The sequence below is a fragment of the Sus scrofa genome, chromosome 1 (assembly GCF_054392235.1).
Source record: "Sus scrofa isolate SSC_HxYL_T2T_F1_AM1 chromosome 1, Sscrofa_HxYL_maternal_Yorkshire_Landrace_v2.0, whole genome shotgun sequence".
NCBI lineage: Eukaryota > Metazoa > Chordata > Mammalia > Artiodactyla > Suidae > Sus > Sus scrofa.
Window position 1 is genome coordinate 113,292,878 of NC_139383.1, and position 24,609 is coordinate 113,317,486.

Here is a 24,609-nt window from a genome sequence, read left to right on the forward strand (position 1 = left end):
GAGCCATTTTTACTTCTAAATAGTGAAACTTAGTGCTTGGCATATGCACGAGTCCTCTAGTTGTGGAGAAATGTGTAGAGTGAAGAACACTGGGCTTCCGCTGAGGAGCAAGACTGAAAGTTTGGCTTTTAATACTTACTAGCTTTTATGACTTTTGCAAATTCCTTAATTTTTATCAACCCCAGTTTCCTAAATTGGAAAATGATTTTTTTTTTTTTGGTGAGGAGTAAATGAAATGGTATATACTTGAGTGCTTTGTAAACTATAAAGTACTATACAAATTTAAGGCCTTAATAGCAATTAGTCCACATAGATCTTCGAGAGCCTGAAATACGGTGTTTGGATCTACAGGAGAGATGAGAAGAGCCAACATGACTTCAGGTCTCAGTGAACTTTTCATTCATCTGAGGATAGTCCTAATATACAGCAAATGATCAGAGGACACTTAGCAAAAGAAAAAAAATTAAAAAGTCTTATTGGGACAGGCCATAAAGAGCTGGGGGATATTATTAAAATTATAACATTAAAGAAAATAAAAGCCAATTATGTGCCAAGCCTCCCAAAATAAACCTAGATGCATCTTCCATTTTTTAAAATTTTATTTTATTTTTCCTGAGACTTTATATATCATAGCAGTAAGTCATTCCCATCCTAATCAGAAAATGCAGGAAGCCTCTCTGGGTGAGACTCTCCATGCCTGTTAAATCTCAGATCTGTAAAGATTCTTACCCTTTGAGTTATTGAAAGTGGCTTGTCTGCCAGCAGTGTATGTTTCTGGAAGAAATGATAGTGCCAGGTGTCACCATACTTTTACATAAATTAACTTGTTTAATTATCACAACAGTCTTATGAGTTAGACACTATTATTACCATTAGTATCCCCATTTTGTAGAGAAGAAACTGAGACATGGAGAAATTACAACCAGTTGAGCCCAAGTGTGAACCTGGGTGGCCTGATTCCAGGACCAGTATTCTATGTATTAACAAGCATTCTTTGTTGCTGCTGAAACGCAGAATCATCTCTGATTTAACCTTTGAAAGAGTGAAATTTATACCCTGTACAGGGTAGAATTATCACAATTCTCAAAGATAATATTTTGGAAGCACTTTTATTTCATTTAAAGTGAGATATCAATGACAGTCTGTTCATTGGTGGCACAATCAGTGAAGACAGTGTCCCAGAAAGATAGTACTTTCTTTTGTGTTAAGAATTCTCTAGAGTAATAATACTGAGATCATGAATCCTAAATTCATATATAAGTGACAGTTAAAGAGAAAAATAAAAGAAGGAAATGGACAAAAAAAAAAAGGAGTTCCTGTTGCGGCTTGGCAGCTAATGAACCTGACTACTACCCACAAAGGTGTGGGTTCAATCCTGGACCTTGCTCAGTGTGTTAAGGATCTGGCATTGCCTTGAACTGTGGTATAGGTCACAGACACAGCTCAGATCCCTCATTGCTGTGGTGTAGCCGGCAGCTCTAGCTCTGATTTGATCCCTAGCCTGGGAACCTCCATATGCCGCTAATGTGGCCCTAAAAAGACAAAAGACCAAAAAAAAAAAACAAAAAAAAAGGGAAGTGAAGGAGTTCTTGTGGTTCAGCAGTAATGAACTGGACTAGTTTCCATGAGGATGTGGGTTTGATACCTGGCCTCCCTCAGTGGGTTAAGGATCAGGCACTGCCACAAGCTGCAGAGTGGAGTAGGTCACAGACACAGCTTGGATCCTGCATTGCTGTGGCTGTGGTGTAGGCTGGAAACTGCAGCTCCAATTCAATCCCTAGCCTGGGAACTTCCATATGCCCTGGGTGCAGCCCTAAAAAGAAAAAAAAAAAAAAAGGAAATGAAGGAAACAAGAGAATGAGATCTTGAAAAGACAGAGTAGAAAAACAACATATGTCAGATTTATTTTAACACAGTTCACTTGAATTCAGTGCATATTGTGAATAGTTTTGACTGAGATATTTGAATTTCTGGAGACTTTTTTCTTCCTACTAGTACATCTTTAATTTTTAATTTTAAGTCATGTATTTGCATGTCCAGATACTTATCTTTAGGGCAAAAGTAGTTACCTATGTACTTAAAAATAAATCATTTGTATGGCAGACACATTGAATAAAAAACACTAGGTCTTTGGGCAGAGGATTCTGTTCATACTTAATTCCTATTAAGAAATTCACATGTAATTACAAATCATTTTGAAAATATGAAGAACTGTAGCAAAGCTATTATATGAGCAACAATAATAAAATTTTACAGCTGTGATGGAAAATTGTGCTGGGTGTTTTTATCTCTCTATTAAGTCCTTCAAACATTTAGAGCACTTCTGAGGAATGAGGAAGAAATTGGGAACACCTAATGATAATTATATTAAATCACCAACACCTATTCGATTGTAATACTAAAAAAACATGATACTAGGTGGCAAGTTTAGATGGAGAAACTGGGGCTTACTTAAGGAGAATGAGACAGACTTGCAGAAAATTGAGAAATCAGACAATACAAATTCCCAGTGTGTAATTGGTTCCTCCACATACACATACAAACCCAGTTTTATCTCCTTACCTTTCTCCTTCATTCTCTCCCTTCTATTTGTCTTTCTCCTTCCTTCCCTCCCTTCCCCCCTCCCTTCTTTCCCTTTTTTCTTCTCTCCCTTTCTTTCCTTCTTTCTCACACATTTCTTGGGTGCCTACTATATTCCAGTCATTGTTGTCATTCAGTGCAACAAGACAGATGTGATCAAGACAGATGTGGTTCCTGCCCTCTGGGGATTACGTTCAAATCAATATCTCTCCAATGCTATTCCCATTTTCTTCATTTTTACTGCCATCTCTCATTAATAAATGTGAACTACCGTAGCTAAAATTCTACCTGATTTCTTAGTTTCAGTTTTCTCTTCTTATTCTGTTTAGCATACTGCAACCAGATAACTCTTTGTAGTATGTTGCTTAGCTGAATTCTCCATAGAGTCAGGGCCAGAATATTACCATATGGTTAAATGAAACTTGCAGGTAAAGACTTAGCAAGGTAAGTCCCCATTAAATATTGGTCCATGCTATTATTCTAGAGCCTCCATTGGCTTCTCCCTCTCCAGGGAGGAAAAAGTGCCTCTCATCCACTTGCACTCCTCCAAGATTTTTTTAGGTCTTGACATATAACATAGGCCATTCTGTTTGGTTTACAGTTTGTGGCATAGTGAGGTTCTGGTTAGACTTACGACTTACACATAAAAGTAATTAAATCTCCAAAGTGATGCTCCTTCATGGGTAACAATAGGGAGACAGTATTTGTCTAGAGTACTATTCAGTATTTCAGATTCTACTCCGTCAGCCTGTGTTCAGCCTCTGTAACAATTAGGATATTGTTTTTACTAAATTATGCTGCTAACTTGTACATGTCTAAAATACAACCCATGGTTTCCCTGCCCTAATGCCTTCCCCCATCCTCCACCTATGCTTCCCACATTGGTAAATGGCACTGCCAGGCACCTGCTCATTGAGTTCAGAGACCCTAGAATCATCCTTGATTTCTTTCTTTCTCTGTTACCCCATACTGAGTTCCTAAATAAAACTTGGGGGATCTTATTTTAAAATGTATACCCACCCTGACCCCGTCACCCCAATTGAGGTCCAAAGCATTACCTTCTCTGGCCAGGGTTCCCCTAAGAACCTTCTGCCTTCAAGGTGTTTTGCTTGTCTTGCTCCCTACAGTCTTTTCTGAAACATTAAATTACATTAAGAACCTGAGTCATTTGTTCTCCTAGTGACTTCTCATCACCCTTAGAATCAATGTGAATACCTTGCAGAGGTCCTCCCTGACCTGGCTCCTGGTGTGTCTTTAGTTTTGTTTTCTACTCCTGTCACCTCTTTCTCACAGCTCTTCAGCTACACTGGCCTTCTTACTATTCCTCTGACTCACTGTCTCTTAAGAGACTTAACCTCTTGAAGCTTCAGTTTCCATTGTATAAAGAGGGTATTTGTATTGTTGAGAGTTTCTGTCTCATCATGCTTGAGGAGATTATAATGGATTAAACTTGTAAAGTGTTGGGAATTGTGCCTAGCATATAGCAATTTATTCATTAGTTTTTGCCATTGTTTTTCTTTTAATATTACTCTCAATTCTTCAGATGTCCTAGATATGTCAGTGGCAAATAAAATTTGGTATTCATACCCTGAATTCATAACACTTCCCAATAAGCCAGGTCTTTTTCTTGCCATTCCTATTCAGGTTAAGGCCATCACCTTTTCTCAAGATCCTTGTCCTCAAACCTATGCCCTCACTGACTCCTCCATCACTCTTGCTCAGATGTTACCTCTAATCAGTCACCAAGTTCTGTTGCTTCCATTTCTGAAAATTTCCATTTGTCTCCTTCTTCTTTAATGTCACCACACTAAATTCTCACAGTAGCTTCCTAACTGATCATCCTGCTTCTGGTCTCTCCTTCCTGAAGGATCCAGTTTTCCCCTCTCAGATTCCTACAGCCCAGCTAAGCTCTGATAATGCCAGTCCTGTGCTCTGAAATCTTCAAAGTCTTCCCATCACCAAAAGAAGAAAGGCACTGTGACCTCCTTTGTTATTTAAGGTCTCTTTGTCAGGATTCTCCAGAGAAATAGAACCAATTGGATATGTGAGTGTGTGTGTGTGAGAGTGTGTGTGTGTGTATCTCTGTGGTAATGATTTGTGTGTGTGTGTATGATGTATTATATGGAATTGGCTTGCATTTTAAGGGAGATGGAGTATTATATGGAATTGGCTTTCATATTAAGGGAGATGGAGGCTGGCAAGTCTAAAACCTGCAGGGTGGGCCAGCAGGCTGCCAGTGCTGCAGTTCTAATAGGAAGGCTGGCAAACTGGAGACCCAGAAAAGCCAATGTTCCAGTTTGAGTTGAAGTCATTCTGTTGTAGAACCAGGAGAGCCAATGCTGCAGCTGTGTGCTGGAGAATTCTCTCTTGCTCAGGCAGGCTGGTCTTTTTTGTTTTACTCAGATTGTTGGCGGAGACTTACCCACATTATGGAGGGCAATCTGCTTTACTCAAAGTCCACTGATTTAAATGTTAAGCTCATCTCAAAACACCCTCACCAAAACACCCAGACTATGTTTGACCAAATATCTGGACACCCTGTGGCCCAGCTAAGTTGACACTTAAAAGCTAATATCTTAACCAGCCCTCTTTGTATGGGCCAGTACTTGCCATTTACTTATGACTCCTATTTAGCTCATTTTGGAGTTTAAATCAGCAGCTGTCTGTCCTTCTTGGTTTTTAAAAAAATAATAAATAAAATATAATTAAAATAATTCTTTGTGCATAGAGGAATTTAGTACAACTGTTGGCCTCTGTCCTTTTTATTTCTGTCCCCAGGCAGCAGAGGCTGCTGGGTATGAGCTGCCACATAATCACCAGAAAGCCCCCTGAAACCCCAAACCCAATAGCCATCTAGCAATATATATATATATATATATATATATATATATATATATATATATATATATAATTTATCAAGCTGAACTAAACTGTGTCCTAGAGTTACACCAGATATCCCTGAATGATAGTTACTAGTCATCCCATTTTGCGGTTGACAAAACTGAGGCTCAGGGAGACTGAGAGGGTTTAGGTAACTTTCCTAAATATATACTATAAACTGGGATTCATCCTGGGAAATTAAAAACAACAAAACAAAACACACACCTAGAGTTATTCCCACTCCTGAGGGATTTTAAGAAGTGGATTTTTTAATGAGCTTCTCATGTGATTCTGATATGTGGACCATCCTTTGAGAACACTAACCAATGGGAATGAGCTTGTGAACATGAAGAAATGAGCTAACAGACACGGCACTGCTATGCATTAGGGTTCAGTTCTCTCAAACAGCCATTTGATATTTCAGATGAATTGAAAGGAGTGTGATAGAATTCACTTTATGGGGCTCAGGGAAGAAGAGTTCAGGGCAACTCAAGGAACACATTTCTCAAGTTAGCCGATGTGGGATAAACTTCCAACAGAGAGGACTTGAAATGATTATAAAGGAGTACCCTGGGAGTTCCCATCGTGGCTCAGTGGTTAACGAATATGACTGGGAACCATGGGATTGCGGGTTTGGTCCCTGGCCTTGTTCAGTGGGTTGGGGATCCGGCGTTACCGTGAGTTGTGCTGTAGGTCACAGATGCAGCTCAGATCCCGTGTTGCTGTGGCTCTGGCGTAGGCCGGCGGCTACAGCTCGACCCCTAGCCTGGGAACCTCCATATGCCGCGGGAGTGGCCCAAGAAATGGCAAAAAAAAGAAGAAAAAAAAAAAAAAAAAGGAGTACCCTGAGCTGAAGAGTACTCCCTTTTAGGAGTGGATTTAACTGGGTTACCTGGACATGTCAGGATCCCGTGCTCCTGCAAAAAGAGAAACCAGTGTCAGCTCAGACCCCACCTGGAAGAGATCTGAGAGGAACTGTTTCCTCAGTCCACAAAATACAGCACCCACAGGGAGGAGTCATTGTTTTCTGTTTAAAGAGAGGTATTTTAGTGTGATTTCTGGAGGACATCATCTGTCCCCCACATCAAGTACAAATAGTAACTCCAAATGAGCTTTGAGCAAATTCATGAAAAACTAAGTGTATTTTGCCTGTTCTGCTAAGCATCCTAATACAAGATCAAAACACCCAAGTTTAGAGCTGAGCCACACAGCAGGAAAACATTTATAGAACCCAGGAAATGTGGAGACCAGAGGCCCAAGAGCAAAGATATCTTGGTTCTCACCAGAAACTCGACACTCTGAATCACATTCATTATATATATAGTATAAGTTAACTACTGTGTAAATGTATATATTTAATATTCTAGGGTAGTTTCTTTTCTAGTTATTTCCAGATAATCCATTTATGGCCTTCAAAAACTTTGAGTGCTTCAAGTTTTTGAATGACTGGATTGAGCAGGTCTACTGGATTGAGTGGGTCTAAACATAAAAATGTTATAATACGAAAAATATAAAAGTGAAAAATGACTTGTTAGTAATTGCTTCATTTTATTTAAAAAAGTACTAAGAGGGAGTTCCCGTCCTGGCGCAGTGGTTAACGAATCCGACTAGGAACCATGAGGTTGCGGGTTCGGTCCCTGCCCTTGCTCAGTGGGTTAACGATCCGGCGTTGCCGTGCGCTGTGGTGTAGGTTGCAGACGCGGCTCGGATCCCGCGTTGCTGTGGCTCTGGCGTAGGCCGGTGGCTACAGCTCCGATTCGACCCCTAGCCTGGGAACCTCCATATGCCGCGGGAGTGGCCCAAGAAATAGCAACAACAACAACAAAAAAAGAGACAAAAAGACAAAAAAAAAAAAAAAAAGTACTAAGAAAAAGAATTACAGAAAGTAGGCTTTGCTTATCTCAAATACTGAAAACAGAAAACCGAAGGGGGATAAAAAATGCAAAAACAAATTTAAAGGTTTACCTATAGCAGTGATGTAAATTACTTTCTAAATAATCTTATTTCTCATTTTAAAACCAGTATAATATATTTGCACGTTCTAAAGTAAATGTTACCTATTTGAAGTTACAAGATATGCATCAGCTTATTTAAAATAAAAGTAGGATAACAGATTCTACTCAAGAGAATTTTTAGCAATACCACAGAATACTAACACTACTTTTTGCATATCAGGGATTTTTTTTTTTTTTTTTTGGCAACAAAGAGTACCACGAAATAAGAACATATTAAGGAATTCATCTGTAAACTTTAACTGTAGTCTTGCAAATGTCAAATGCTTACTTAAGGTGTTTGATATTTCATGGAGTTGGTGAAAGGATTAGCTTTCTTCCTTTCTCTAGCTTGTATTTTATTCCTGCACTCGGCCAGCTTCTCAGAAATCAAAATTTGCCAGGCTGTATCATCTTTTGTCTCAATTTCTAGAAATGCTGTTCCTGCATTAATAGCTAATGCTATATCATCTTTTTTAAAAAGTAGAAGGCAGATAAAAAATACTCCTTTGGAGAATGACTCAGAATTACAAAATCCTAGACAAAGATATTTTATTTTATGCCATAAGCCTATTAGAAGGATTAAAATAATATTTGTTCTTCTTCTTTTTTTTTGGTCTTTTTGCCATTTCCCAGGCTAGGGGTCTAATCGGAGCTGTAGCTGCTGACATACGGCAGAGCCACAGCAACGTGGGATCCGAGCCGAGTCTGCAACCTACACCACAGGTCACAGCAATGCCAGATCCTTAACCCACTGAGCAAGGCCAGGGATCGAACCTGCAACCTCATGGTTCTTAGTTGGATTCGTTAACCACTGAGCCACGACAGGAACTCTAGTATTTGTTCTCCTTAAAAGGAAATACATGTGTTCCGCCAAGTCCAGGGTGCAGCATAGAGTGGATGCTCACTAAATGGTAGTAGTTTTTCAAAATCTCTTTTAAGATATATTGTCAGAAAAATATTTGACTCTTCTAAGAAACTTGTTTGCTTTTTAATAGAATGAATGATGGAAGTTGTATATTCTCACTTGTTTAACTTTTATAAATGTGATAGAAACTTCAAACTAAATTTAGTGCTTAACTTCAATAATTGTCATATTCTATATACTTAACATATCTATTTCTAGTTATTTTACAGTTGTAAATAATTAGATGTCTTATTTGGGTTTTAACATTCTTATCACCTTCAAGTGGTTTTAGAAGGTGATGAGGATAATGAAAACAAAACAATAACAAGAAAGAATGCTGTAAGGCCTTTAACTCCTGCGACTTTTCATAGACATGATGATGCATTCAGACAAAATATAGAATGTTCATGTCTTTAAAACAAAATCAGTCTAGATGCCAACAATGTGTATTATTTATGTTTTCTACTATAGTGTTGAGTGTTTAAAATATTTAAAATATCACAGGAAAAATAGTTTGGTAACTGATTTATGCCCCACTTAAAAAACAAAACAAAACAGAAACAGTGTTTTACAAATTTGGAACTTTTCTGTTTTCTAAAGATAATCCTGAGAGAAACAAAATATTAACTTATGCTGTGTTTAACCCTTTAAAATATAAAGTTTAAAACATAAAATGTTAAAACACAGAATCCCATGCACCTATGCTCTGATCCAATTGCTGTGCTTCCTACTGGGTGATCTTTACAGAACCAGTTCACCCTCTGTGTCTGTTTTCCTATCTGTTAGATTAAAAAAAGAATTGCTACCATTCATAGTTGTAGGGATTTATGACAGTTTATGCAGCTATCCTGAGACAAAGTCTGGTACCCTAAATATTCCATAAATGGTGGCTGTCAAAGTAATAATAAAAGTAACAATACATGCCTCTGCTAGCTTAGAAGTGTGAAGAACACAAATCTTTGAAGGACCTTTGGTAGATAGCACTGAGCAAGCTGGGTAATACTGACAGCAAAACAAGCTGGTTTTTCCTTCTAAGGCAATTCTAGCATGACTGACTTGATGAAATTGGATGTAAATATGGAGACTTGATTCTATTTTCAATAGAAAGAGTTATTAAATGTTGGTTTTTGCTTATAGCAAATATCAAAAGTAACTTTTAAGAAAATAACATTGTGTTATTGACATAGCTCTACTATTTTTCATAAGGAAGAAAGGAAAACACCTTAATCACTTATAATAATCATGATGAACATGTCTTTCAGGCTGTGTTGTTTCCTGTAACACCCTGGAATAGTTATTTACTTTTGCCCCAAATCTGTTTTTGGTTAATTGTGTACAATTTCTGTTGATTACCTTAGAGGTGTGCTGAGATTCCAAAAGGCTGACTTTTAACCATAATATAATACACCAATTGATACTGACTCAGATGGTGCGTTATAGCATGACTAAATATAGTCATGTACATGCTTTTTCATCTGTTATATCTCCTGCTGTCATAATTGTATTTTTTTTTGCTCCAGAAGAAACTGATAATATGATTCTAAATTTGTCAAAGCTGTATAGTCCACTAATATAACAATTTAGCTTCAGTATTCAACATTTTTGCAGCTTTTCATACCTGAAAAATTGAACTAAGCAGAGAATAATGAATTAAATATGTATCAGTTTTGGCCCTTTAACTTTGTTTTCTCTAGGAAGATATAAAACAAACAAGAGGGAGGTGCTATTGTGGCGCAGTGGAAAAGAATCTAACTAGTATCCATGAAGATGTGGGTTCGGTCTCAGGCCTTGCTCAGGGGTTAAGGATCCAGTGTTGCTGTGAGGTGCAGTTAGGTTGCAGATGTAGCTTGGATCCCATGTTGATGTGGCTGTGGTATAGGCCAGCAGCTGTAGCTCTGATTTGATCCCTAGCCTTCCATGTGCTGCGTGTGTGACCCATCCCCCCAAATAAGCAAAAACAACAACAAAAGAACAAAAAAATTAAAAACTCTGCCTGTTGATTGGTAAACTTTATAATGTACCTATCAAGTTTAGGAACACACCATGTTTGATTCTATCAAGACACCCAGTAATGACTGCATTAACCTGCTGGGGGAAAGTTCCTGGAGTGGTTAAGATACTGGTGGGATGACATCTGCCAAAAGTATATTGGACTATGTAGCTGTGTGGAGTGGGATGCATGCTTCTCAGATGTGAAGCCCATGCTTATTTCTTCAGGGTAGACTAAAGTCATAGTTTTATTTAATGAATACCAAAGGTGCAAGTCACCTGAGGCAATGCATTGCAGATGTGTATGTGTGTGCAGGGGTTGATGAAAATGCATTAATGCACTACATTCATTGGTATTTTTCATATTGTACTGAAAAATGCATTGCTAATGAGGGACAATGCATTGAAATTTCCTGTATGTGTTGAGCACCCCATGTACTTTAATGCTATGTCACCAAATATATATTTGTCCATGTTTCCAAAATAAATGATGACCCTCTATAGCTCTCTGATCCCTCAGTAGCACAGTGTCTAGAGTGACCAATCATCCTTATTTTCCTGGGCCTGAGGAGTTCGTCAGGATCAGGACTTGTAGTTTTTTGTGTTTGTTTGCTTATGGCCGCACCGGCAATATATGGAAGTTCCCCAGCCAGGGATTGAATCTGAGCCTCAGCTGCGACCTACGCACAGCTGTGGCAATGCCAGATAGGACTTTCAGTTTTAAAATCAGGAAAGTTCCAGTAAAAGGTAGACCAGTTACTTTAATGGTTACCTGCCAAGATGTGAAAAAGTTGGTCAATATGTTTCATCTTCAGTACTAGTATAGGAAGTGTGAAATCAACTGAATGTAAATTCTAATGTTCATTTACACGAGAGTGGTACCTGTGCTCTCTGCTATAAGACCTGTGGTTGCTCTAGGTCTCAGGACTATTTTCATCATTATTCCATGCATGGTATTTATAATCTACAACAATGAATAATAACTACCAACCAAGAATTTGTGGACCAACTCAGCTAGCCACTTCAAGTTGCAGCATGGAGCCAGAAAGGTCCAATGTCTAAACAAAAGCAAAATTCATATTGCAAGGATTAGTAAACCTTTTCCTGAAACCTAAAGGGACACTTATAGGAAATATTAAACTAGATGGGCTATGAATGGGAAGTATAATCCACCACAAAGAATCTTCTTGGCTTTCTGACTGCCTCGTTTTTCTCATGCAGTTATCTTAATGATCCTGGGAGAAACATAAGGAAAAGAGCAAGAGCTCTGGAGTAAGGTAGGATTAGGAAGGAATCCTACCTCCAGGACACCTTGGCTGTGTAACCTTGGTCAAGTTACTTAACCTCTGTCAGCTTCTGTGATCTCATCTCTGAAATGATGCTTAGTCTAAATCAGTTTCCTTTGTTATATACTCTCAGAGAATCTTATTTCTTTTCATTAGAGCATGAGCTTAGTCGTGGTGATTTGCTCATTGTCAGTCTCCCTGTGAGAGGAGGGGCCATCTCTCTTTTATTTTAACTGTGTTGCCATTGTGGGCACTCAGTCATTTCTTGCTGAATGGAGGGATAAGGGACTTTTGTGAGGATTACATGAAATAACTTACATGTAGGATTCTGGAACTTTCTTTTCTTCCTGTCTCTCTAAACCTACCAAAATGCTAAAGTTCCAGTCTTGCTTTGGTATTTGTAGAAAAAGGTTTTAATTAATAGATATTTTGTACATATGTAGAGAAGTTGAAAACTCAAGCATCTGATGATATCTGCATGTTCATCAAATGTGTGTATTTGGTCAAAATGCCATTTCCTATCCAGTTATTTTGGGGTAATGTACATTCAAATTTAGATTATGGCCAGGGATTGTGACCATGGAGAATTGATGGTTTATTTTGTTGTGACTAGTGGTCCCTATTCCTATGGCAAGAATGAACTGATTACCAACAATTTAGATAGATTGCATACATTTTCAAAATATCCGTTTATGCCAATTTTGAGCCCAGTTATTGCATTCCAGATAAGAATTGTGTCTGAGCAGGCAGTAAAAGTGAGGACTGGCAGGAAGTTTATTTATTTTATCCAATCAACTCAATATTTCAGCTGTATGTGATTTTCTGTCCAAATTATGTGGTTGATTGCTTCAGTTTTTTACTTCCTTCTGCATGTCTAGACACATCATTAGAACTGACAAAGAAGATGAGAGAATTTAAGTGGCATGACTATCTCTACAGCACAGGGCCTTATAAGGAGGATTATTCTTGGAACTTACTTCTTTCTAAAACAATCCATATAAAACAGGCCATACCATTTATTTGCACAAGGAACACTGTTCAGCTCACCAATAAGTTAATATGGGATAGATAGGACAAATGCAGTTACAGGCATTTTTTATAGTGGGCTTATTCCACTATAAAATTGCAATATTCTTTGAAGGAGTCTTTTAATTTTGCATGTGTTTTAAAAAGTTATCTAGCTATAACAGTTCACACATTTTAATGGTTGTTCTATGATGTGATCACTAAAAATCAAACAGTGGATGGTGTGCCCTCACTATTTTTGTCCAGAATAGTCTTGTTGTCATTTTGTTGTCTCACCACATACTCTGCTCTTTCTGAATAGATTGTAGTCAGCCATGCTTTCTTCATGTTTGGAAGTAAGGATGAAATTAAAGATATACAAACAAAAAATAATTGTTTTATGCATAAACTCAATAAGAATGCAAAATATAGGTTGCTGCTGACATAAAAATACTCAGAGTTTGCCACAAATGCTATTGAAATTTCTACATAGTTGGTACTGATGAGGAGAGAAAACATTTTTCTCCACCCATCTTGGGTTCTCTCTCCAGCTGGAGTCCTATAAATTAGACTGGCCAAAGTCAGATTAACAAGGAAAAAACAAACAGATGTTTACTAACGTGTGCACCATGCTGTGAACCACAAGGAAAGTCCTAATGTGTGCCCCATGCATATATCATGTGGGAGTACCAGTGATGAGTAACTCAAGGGTTTTGTTAGCATATTTGCAGAGGAACAGTACATTTCAGAGAAGAAACAAAACAAAGGAAAAGGACATTGTGTCTCTAGGGGCAGCAAATTGTGGAAAGGCAAATATATGAGAAACTAATGGAAGACAAGTCCTGTTAGTAAAGTTTGTTATGTAGATTCCTCTGCTGCTATCTCTAGGCTGACAAGGGTCTGAAGTTTTTTCTGGTGATTGACTTCAGTCCTTCCTGGTAAAGGGGGTTCTGTTTTAGGCAAATAGAGGGCAAGCAGAAAGCTTTTTTTTTTTTTTTCCTGTCTTTTGTCCTTTTTAGGGCCGCATCGTGGCATATGGAGGTTCCCAGGCTAGGGGTCTAATTGGATCTGTAGCTAGCTGCTGGCCTATACCACAGCCACAGCAACGTGGGATCCAAGCCACATCTACGACCTACACCACAGCTCGTGGCAATGCCAGATCCTTAACCCACTGAGGGAGGCCAAGGATTGAACCCGCAGCCTCATAGTTCCTAGTCAGATTCTTTTCCACTGCTCCATGATGGGAACTCCAGAAAGGTTTTCTTGTGTCTGCTTTTTCTCAATTGCCTTCAGCTCATAAATAATCCTTATGCCAAAGTGACACACAATCAACCTATCCATGGATTCATTCTGGAACTGGGGATTCAAGCGACCACGGAAACTGCAGAAATGGAGGAGTTCGGAATCTGTGGATTTTGGTATCTGAGGGGTATCCTGGAACCAATCCCCTTATGGATACTAGGGGTTACTGTATTTGGGGATGGTGTGTTTTGCTACCCCACAATGCCATTGGCCTTCTCTTACGCTACTTTTGTGTGTGTGTGTGTACGTTTTCTCTTTTAAACTGTCAGATGAAACTGATAGAATTCAGGACTTATGTGATAAGCCTCTGTATAGAACTCATTGGCATATTCAGGGTTGAAATTAGATACTTTTACATTGCAGAGATCAATTATGTGATCTGATATGAAAACAAATTCTAAGTGATTTTTAAAATAGAAAAGTATACCAAGGTCACCTTTTTTACTCACTGTATCAATTTATTCTCATAATTTAGGACTAAGTTTAAAAATACTGTTAGGCAAAAATGTCTATTCAAGTCTTTTGCCCATTTTTCAATTGGGTTGTTGGCTTTTTTACTGTTGAGTTGTATAAGTTGCTTGTATATTCTAGAGATTAAGCCCTTGTCAGTTGCATCATTTGAAACTATTTTCTCCCATTCTGTAAGTTGTCTTTTTGTTTTCTTTTTGGGTTCCTTTGCTGGGTAAAGTCTTGTCAGTTTGATTAGGTCCCATTGGTTTATTTTTGCTTGTATTTCTGTTGCTTCAGGAGACTGACCTGAGACATTTTTCCAAGGAAGATGTACAGATGGCCAACAAGCACTTGAAAAAATGCTCAACGTTCCTGATTATTAGAGAAATGCAAATCAAAACTACCACGAGATACCACCTCACACCGGTCAGAATGGCCATCATCAATAAGTTCACAAATAACAAATGCTGGAGGGGGTGTGGAGAAAAGGGAACCCTCCTGCACTGTTGGTGGGAATGTAAGCTGGTACAATCACTGTGGAGAACAGTATGGAGGTATCTTAGAAAACTATATGTAGAACTACCACATGACCCAGCAACCCCACTCTTGGGCATATATCCAGACAAAACTTTCCTTAAAAAAGACACATTCACCCTCATGTTCATTGCAGCTCTATTCACAATAGCCAAGACATGGAAACAACCCAAATGTCCATTAACAGACGAGTATAATAGGAAGATGTAGTGTGGAATACTACTCAGCCATAAAAAAGAATGAAATAATGCCATTTTTAGCAACATGGATGGACCTAGAAGTTATCATGCTAAGTGAAGTCAGCCATGCAATGAGACACCAACATCAAATGCTTTCACTGACATGTGGAATCTGAAAAATGAATACAGCCAATATTTTGTAATAACTGTAAATGGAGTGTAACCTTTAAAATTATATAAACATATATGACTGTATCACTAACTATATACTATTTATAGTCTTAGCTATTAAACAAATATAAGACCAAACAATTTACAAATTAAGTAAAAACAATACTTTAAAACAAACAAAATTCAGGTCAACATGATTAATTTAATATGGTGGATGATGTTATATTCCTGAAATTAAATCGCCTCTTTTTAACAGAGACGTTTCAGACTCCATGTGCACAGACCTCAGCTGAGGAAAGCCCGACAGTAATGCTACGACTCTCTTTATGTCATCCTAAGGAGAAGTGTGACCTAGTAGATACCATGTGGAATATAGGGATAATCAAACTTCGATTTGAATAATCTTCTCTGACTTTTTTTTCTGTGAGCAGTGTGACCTTGGACAAGTTAATTTAATTTCTTAAGCCTCATTTTTCTCATCTGTGAAATGTGTGGGTAGGTGGGTAATTTCCCCCTCCCAGGTGTTGTTTTGAGGATTTCGTGAGATCATTTAAGATGCCTGGTATATAGAAGGTATTCTGGAACTATTAGTTCATTCTCTTTCCCTGATTAATCTAGTGTTTTTTTGGGAGTTTTTTTTGTTTTGTTTTGTTTTTTTTGTAAAGTTCTTCACAAGTGTGGATTTGCAAAAACAATTACAGCCTATCAGACTAGTTAAGACTTAATTTTTGGAATTACAGTGTAGTCTAAACTCATTACCCTCCATTCCTCATTTTTTTTTTCTCTATGGTTGCTTATGCTTTCTTCCTCTATTCTAATGTCCTTCCAGACATTACCATATGTCCAAATCTAACTCCTAACTTAAGGTCCAGATCAAGTGCACTGCTATCCAGATAACTTTTTAACATTCTTGACTAGAATGATTGCCCCCTTCTTACAATGCCCAAAACACATCTATACCTCTCATGTGTTACTCAGATTTGAGTAGGGCAGCTGGATATGACTTACACAACGGCACAGCCTTGAATATGTTCTTAGAGAACAGCTTTCCCATAACACAGCCCAGCCAAAGACTGCTGGGAAACAACTGCGGACACACCCATCCCACGGGAGCACCCACAGCTAGGCCCCTCAGCACTCCAGTTAGGTAGGCAGTATCAGAGCTGTGAAAGTCTTTTGTTCTGAGTATTACTGGCTCCCATTGACCCTTTCAGCCAGTCACGCACAGAGAGCAGTCCTGTCAGCAGCCTCATTTTTTTACAGGGAAGCAGGTGATCAATCAGTGTGTGGTAAGGTGTGGCTCAGCATCCTAGAATCTCAGTTGTAAGAAGCTGTGTTTCTGGAAGCTTCTCTACTGGCAAGTAGACACTGCTCCGTAGCTGAAACTGCTGATTTGGGCAGGAAGCTGAGTCAGCTTGTGGGTCAGCCACTGAGGAGGAGGTTGTTAGGTAGAGTCATACATAAAGGCCCAGGGAAAGATGGAAGAGACCAGAAAATGAATCAACCACTGGGGACATGAGATCAGCTAAGGAAGGGAAGTCGTTAGGCCAAAGGAGTGGTTTCTGCTGCCTCTGGTGAGGACAACCAAAGCGAGGTAACCAAATATGCATACCAAAAAGGGTCCAAGGTGTACCATGCCTGGAGTGGAATAGGCCAATCCCCAGCCAGAAGACCTGTTCTGCCTTGGTTAATCTTAATGTCTGAAAATCTAGTAATGACTGAGAATAACTATCTCTCCATAAAAGGGGTATATGCAACAGTGTTAGTTAGGGTTTCTCAAACTGACCCCATCATAAGAATCACCTGGTGAGGTTTTTTTAAAAGATACAAATTTCCAGGCTTCATTCTGATTCTGTGGGATCAGAATCATCAGAGAAAAGACCAATTTGAAATTCAGAATTTTTTCTCAAGCTTCTCAGGGGATTCCTTCAATCAGGCCACATTAGGATGCCCTATTGTACACGGAAGAGCACAGACTGGACATCAGAAAGTCTGAGTTTGAATCTGGGTTTTAACACTCACTCATTGTGGAATTCTCTTGTGACAGGGCAAATATCACCCCTGGCCTGGGAACTTCCATGTGCCATGGGTGTGGCCAAAAAAACCATCCCAAAGCACTCACTCATTGAGAGGTCTTATGTGAGCTACAGACATAACTTCTATGAACTTCAGTTTCCTCAAAAGAAAAAAGGACATCCTTTTCTTTCTACTTCACAGGTTTGTGAGGCTCAAGTGCCTTCATATGTATGACTGTACATGGAAAGTTCAACCTATTTTTCTCAAAATGTCAATAAAATAAATTCTCATATATTACAAAAGTTTCCCATTGATTTTCAGTATATTTTGTTGATTTTTTTTTGCATTTTTAACTGAAGTATTGTTGATTTACAATGCTGTGTTAATTTCTGCTGTACAGCAAAGTGATTCAGTTATACATACGTATTTTTTAAAAAATATTCTTTTCCATTATGGTTTATCATAGGACATGAGTGTAGTTCCATGTGTTGTACAGTACGATCTTGTTAATTATCTCCTCCATGTATTATGGCTTATATCTGCTAACCCCAAGTCCCACTACATCCCCCCCCAAACCTCTCCCCCTTGGCAACCACATATTTGTTTTCTAAGTCTGTGAGTCTGTTTCTCTTTTGTAGATAGGTTCATTTGTGTTGTGTTAGATTGTTGCTGCAAATGGCATTATTTCATTCTTCATTTTTTGGCTGAGTAATATTCCGTGGTATATATGTACCACATCTTCTATATCCATTCATTTTTTCATGGACATTGATGGTTATTTCCATGTCTTGGCTAATGTGAATAGTGCTACTCTGAACATAGGGGTGCATGCATCTTTTTGTATTACAGTTTTGTCCAGATATATGCTCAGGAATGGTATTGCTGATCATATGGCAGTTCTATATTTAGTTTTCTGAGGAACTTCCATACTGTTTTCCACAGTGGTTGTACCAACTTATGGTCTCATCAACAGTATAGGAGAGTTCCCTTTCCTCCATATCCTCTCCAGCATTTGTTATTTGTAGACTTTTTAATGGTGGCCATTCTGACTGGTGTGAGGTAGTACCTCCTTGTAGTTTTGATTTGCATTTCTCTAATAATTAGTGATGTTGAGCATTTTTTTCGTGTACCTGCTGGCCATTTTTTGGGAAGTATTCATTTAGGTAAAATTGGTCATAGAATGACAGAGAAGGGTTTGTCTCGGCTTGTCCATTCTTCTTATTCAGCGTGCACTGGTGAGGAAGTTATGTTTCTTTGGGGACTGCTTGGGATATTTATTGCCCTCTTGGGGCTTTGTGACACATGACAGGTCAGCCCCAGACTCTAAGAATAGTTGTTTTTGTCTTTCTCTGAAGGTCGGATGGGAGCAGACTATAGGATGTAAGAATTGAAGATATTGATCAGGAGATTCAGGTATGTAGGTATGTATGTAAATATTTATTAAATTTTTTTCTCATTGTGATCACTATTAAGAAATTGGTATACAAGAGGAAAACATTATATGTAATACCATTACTGAGTGCTAAACATTTTTTTTTTTACTAATGCCTTTATTTTTATTTATTTTTTGGTCTTTTTGCCATATCTTGGGCCACTCCTGCAGCATATGGCGGTTCCCAGGCTAGGGGTCGAATCTGAGCTGTAGCTGCCGGCCTACGCCAGAGCCACGGCAACGCGGGATCCGAGCCGCGTCTGCGACCTACACCACAGCTCACGGCAATGCCGGATCGTTAACCCACTGAGCAAGGGCAGGGACCGAACCCGCAACCTCATGGTTCCTAGTCGGATTCGTTAACCACTGCGCCACGACGGGAACTCCCTAAACATTTTTTATACTTGGTATCCATGTTTACATATATAGCACTCACACCTATATATGTAAAGACATATATGTGTACATGTATAAATATATATAAATATAGAGGTATTAAAAATATAAAGCAAAATTGGGATAAAAAGTTTGTTTTTCAGTTAATACAGCTTTGATAGCTTTCACATTAATATCGATTCATAACATTTTTAGTGGCTGACTACTAATACTTAAATTAATGAATATGTCATAATTTAATTAACTAATCCCTATTGGCGAATACCTGGAAAGTTTTCTTAAAACGTTTGCTAACATAAATGTTGCCTTGTGCATATATATTTGCTTACTTGTTCAAATATTTCCTTAGGAAAAGTATTTAGAGATTGAATTGTTGGGTTAAAGATTATGCACATATAAAAAAGACTTTTGATTTATTATTTCAAGCAATTTTTCAGAAAATTTGTAACAATTTATATTTACACCAGTACCTTCTATGTGCCAGTGCCTACCCTCAAGGAAACCACAGTCTAACTCTATATTAACCCCTTTTTTACCTTATACATTTGGAAATATTATCTGGTGTTTTAAGCTCTCTTGTTCTCTGACTGGACTGGGTAAATCCTTGATGTTCACTTAAATTTCATAGTGTACTTCATGGTTTGAAAAGCGATTAAAAACTTTTCTCTCGGAGTTCCCGTTGTGGCTCAGTGGTTAACGAATCCAACTAGGAACCATGAGGTTGTGGGTTTGATCCCTGGCCTTGCTCAGTGGGTTAAGGATCCGGTGTTGCTGTGAGCTGTGGTGTAGGTTGCAGACGTGGCTTGGATCCAGCGTTGCTGAGGCTGTGGTGTAGGCTGGCAGCTACAGCTCTGATTAGACCCCTAGCCTGGGAACCTCCATATGCCACAGAGCGGCCCTAGAAAAGTCAAAAAGACAAAACAAAACAAAACAAAACAAAACTGTCCTCTCATTTTGATCAAACATAAGTAGGGAGGTTATTATTGCCACCTAAATAAGATTACATAATTTCGGATACTTGAGTTCCATCTGGGTTGGTTGGCAAAGTCATTCATTCATTCATTATATCAAATCTTTATTGAGTGTCCTAAAGTTTTCTAGCTGTTAGGTATATACCCTTAAGTCAAACATGATTCTAACTCTGAGGAATTTGATAATCTAGTAGAGAAGACAGACAAATCCACAATATAGTATAATATGCAGTGTGATAAGTGCTATGATATCAGAATACACAGACTGCAATTCCCATTGTGGCTCAGTAGGTTAAGAACCCGACCAATCTCTGTGAGGATGTGGGTTCGATCCCTGGCCTCGCTCAGTGGGTTAAGTATCTGGTGTTGCCACAAGCTGTGGTGTATCTCACAGATGCGGCTCAGATCCTGCGTTGCTGTGGCTATGGTGTAGGCCAACAGCTGCAGCTTTGATTCAGCCCCTAGCCTGGGAACTTCCCTGTGCCACAGGTGCAACCCTGATAAGTAAAAAGAAAAAGAAAAACAAAAAAATTCAGAATACACAGACTGCTCTGAGAACACAGAGTAAGGAGGTCTCTAACAAGATGGGAAGGCCCTTGGGTCATTTAGAAATTTTAATAGGATTTGGTGGATATAGGCATAGAAGGGTAGAAGGAACAGTATGATTGAAGATGCAAAGGCATGATACACCTTGAAACATGTAGGAAATATGTATTGTTTTTATTTGTCTGAATCAAAGAGTGTTGGAGAGTGGCAAGAGGGAAGTTAGAAATGAAGTTGGGGCCAGGATAAAAGGGGCCTTTTGTGGGCTGAGATAAGCATATTGATATTCACCCCGGGAGGAAAGAGGAGGAGGAGTGGAGTTGCAGAGGGAAGAGTGGGACTTTTCTTAACAGTCTTTCTTTTTTTTCCCTTGATAGATAACTTTAGATTTAGAGTTACAAAAATAAAGAGTTTCCACATTCCCTTTAACCACCTTTTGCTTATGTTAACTTATCTAAACTAAGAAATTAACCTTGGTACAATACTATCGATTAAAGAACAGGACTTTATACAACTTCACCAATTTTTCTACTAATGTTCCTTGTCTGCCCCCAAATCTAGTCTGGGACGCAGCATTGTCTTTAGTTGTTACATTGCTTTAGTCTGTGATAATTCCTCATGCTCTTCTTATCTCTCATGAGCTTGACACTTTGGAGGCATACTAGTAAATACTAGTTCTGCAGTGCTCCTCAGTTTGGATTTGTCTGTTGTTTTCTTTTGACTAGATTGAGGTTATTCATTATTGGGAAGGATAACTCAGAAATGATGTGTCCTTTTTTGTCATATCAGGGTGAGCACTGATTTTCTTTATTGCTATCTCATAATGTTAACTTTGATCACTTGGCTAAGGCAATGACTACCAGGATTCTCTACCATAAACTTAATATTTTTGCCTTTGTAATTACTAAATATTTTCTGAGTGTCAACTAAAAATGTGAAGAACATCCTGTTGATTTGGATACATCTAATAAATAATATCACTGTTATAGTTATAATAATATATTGTTTATTTATTTATTTCCTTTTTGGCTGTACCTCTGGCATGTGGAAGTTCTGGGGCTAGGGATCAAACCCACATCACAACTGTGAGCTGAGCCAGGGTAGTGACAATTATGGATCCTTAACCTGATGCAAGTTGAGGTAAAACAGCTTATGTAGGCTCACACCAAGGTTTGTTCAAAATGTTGCTATTTCGACTGTTCTGATTACTGAAAAAAATTGGGGAGGTTTATTTGTTTTGCTAAGAACAAACCCTCTCCCTCCTATAGAGGAAATTTATCCTTCCACTCTTTGAAGTGTGGTGACTGCTCTTCATTTTGAAAATTTCTTTGCTTAACTTTGTAGGTTTGGCTAAACCAAGATGTGTGACAAAAAGTGCTGCTGAAATCCAGGTCTTATTTTGTGCTTTGAGATGCAGTGCTGAGTAGGACTTGATTGAGATCATCAATTTCCCTAAGCATTCTAAGAGAGGTGTGGGGAAGTAAAAAGATGTGGTGTCTGTTTTGGTTAAGCTCCATGCTATTTGATGATGTATTTATTTTACTCATCTTCTTTAGAACATTCTGACTTTTTTGTTGTTATTCAATCTCTCATAGTAACAACTCTTATTTAAGAAGTGTTCAGGACAGACTTAAGAAGAAAGTATGACAGGATCTTGGACTTGCATTGTCTCTTGAAAATTTCAAATAGTCCAGATGACCAAATTTCTTTATATGACTTAGATTAGAACTATCAGCTTCTCCAGGTACTATATTTTTTTCATAAATAAGATACTATTTAGCAGGTTAGAGTTTTGGAGCCTATTTAATTCATTACACATCTTTATAATATTTTTTTGTTATTTTGTATAATTTAGTTAATTCATATAGTAGAATTTAATAGTCTAAATTCTACAGTATAAACCTATGCAAAGATTTCCCCTTTTCTGGATTTAGGAAGCATTATCTTGGATGACTTTTATCATTGCAAGCATTTTTGAGCTCTTATGTGTAACAGCTAAATGTGCAGTCCTGGCCCCTGTTTCTAGGCCAGTATGAGAGGCAAAACAGGTAGGAAAAAAAATACGAAATGGATAGGTTACATATCTGATGACAAATACTAATAGCAAGAACTTACTGAAATTTAGAGAAGAGAGAGCTCAGGATGATGCATTAAGAGCAGTTAGGAGAAATGAAGCAGAAACAAAACAAAATAAAACAAAAAACAAGACTCCATACTGATGGAGAGCATGAATATCTGATGAATTTATAATCCATCTCAAGGAAGAGGCATTCTTGAAAAAATTATTCTTGTGAAGAGTGAAAGAAAAGGGAGCATAGATGTGGACATGTAGGGAAAGTATATGTAAACTGCCGGTGGGCAGCCCTTTCAGAGCCCCTGGTCCTTCCCCAGTTGCCCAGCAGATGAATAGCTGTGCTTTGTGCTTGTCCTTCATGATCTCTTACCCCACCAAGATCTTCAGGAATTTGCTGTTGATGCCCAGCTGAGGAAAACCTTTTTAGATTGTGTGAGACACAGACAGACAGAGAGACCCCCAGGACAGATGTTCTTTTTATTCTGCAGGGAGGTCTTTGCACTTATAACCACTTAGGAGAGGTATGGTACAAATTATCCTCTGAGCCCGTGAACTGAGACAGGATTATAGCAGGATCAATTCTTCATTTGTTTTCTGTGCATTGTTGAAGGGCTTAATTACTTTACAAAAAATGAGTCATTTCCAGAGGATATAAAATTATCTAAACTCACAGAGACCAAGAGGTACCTGATTTATGGCCAGACTCTGAATGAAAGTTTATCTTTTACATGGTATGATATAAATGAAAACTGATTCTTTGGAAGTTATTTCTTGGAGTGTAGCTTCTATTTCAGTTACACAGGAATTCAGAGTCTCTTTTGAAAATAATAGCATCATAGTGTTCGATGTTATTTATTTATTTATCTATATAGGGCTTCAGGTGAGGGAGGCATATGGAAATTCTTAAGTGAGGGGTCAAATCAGAGCTATAGCTGCTAGCCTAAACCACAAGTACAGCAACATGGGATCTTTAACCCACTGAAGGAGGCCAGGGTCAAACCCACATCCTCATGGATACCAGTCGGGTTTGTTTCTGCTGATCCACAATGGGAAATCCATTTGATGTTATTTTATTTTGAAAAATTCAAAGGCCTTTATTTTTCACATATTATATTGATAAATATACATTATTAGAATATTCATATTTTGATAATGCACTTTAGAATTTTATAAAATATGTAATTAAAATATCTCAACTGTTTAAATAATGGTCTTGAAAGGTAAACTTGACTTCATAAATTATTAAGTGAGATCAGTAGATATACTCATACCTTCATTTCAAATTAATTGAGTCAGCCTGGATTTTATTTATTTATTTATTTATTTATTTATTTATTTATTTATTTTATTTTATTTTTTTTCTTAATATTTTTTTAAATTTTCCCACTGTACAGCAAGGGGGTCAGGTTATCCTTACATGTATACATTACAATTACATTTTTTCCCCACCCTTTCTTCTGTTGCAACATGAGTATCTAGACAAAGTTCTCAATGCTATTCAGCAGGATCTCCTTGTAAATCTATTCTAAGTTGTGTCTGATAAGCCCGAGCTCCCGATCCCTCCCACTCCCTCCCCCTCCCAGCAGGCAGCCACAAGTCTCTTCTCCAAGTCCATGATTTTCTCTTCTGAGGAGATGTTCATTTGTGCTGGATATTAGATTCCAGTTATAAGTGATATCATATGGTATTTGTCTTTGTCTTTCTGGCTCATGTCACTCAGTATGAGAGTCTCTAGTTCCATCCATGTTGCTGCAAATGGCATTATGTCATTCTTTTTTATGGCTGAGTAGTATTCCATTGTGTATATATACCACCTCTTCCGAATCCAGTCATCTGTCGATGGACATTTGGGTTGTTTCCATGTCCTGGCTATTGTGAATAGTGCTGCAATGAGCATGCGGGT

General features: G+C 38.1%; 1 protein-coding gene across 3 annotated transcripts in view; it reads left to right on the forward strand.

Annotated features, from left to right (window-relative positions):
- LOC146406302 (uncharacterized) overlaps positions 1 to 24,609 on the forward strand; it is a 134,778-nt gene that overhangs the window by 40,157 nt on the left and 70,012 nt on the right. The window contains exon 2 of one of the 3 annotated variants that reach the window (XM_084966693.1): positions 18,646 to 18,711. The exons of 1 other annotated variant lie outside the window; for it this stretch is intronic. The gene's annotated coding sequence lies outside the window, so the exon portion shown is untranslated. Of the gene's footprint in view, positions 1 to 18,645; positions 18,712 to 24,609 lie in introns of those variants that run through there. One more of the 3 variants, XM_084966692.1, reaches the window with a different exon arrangement.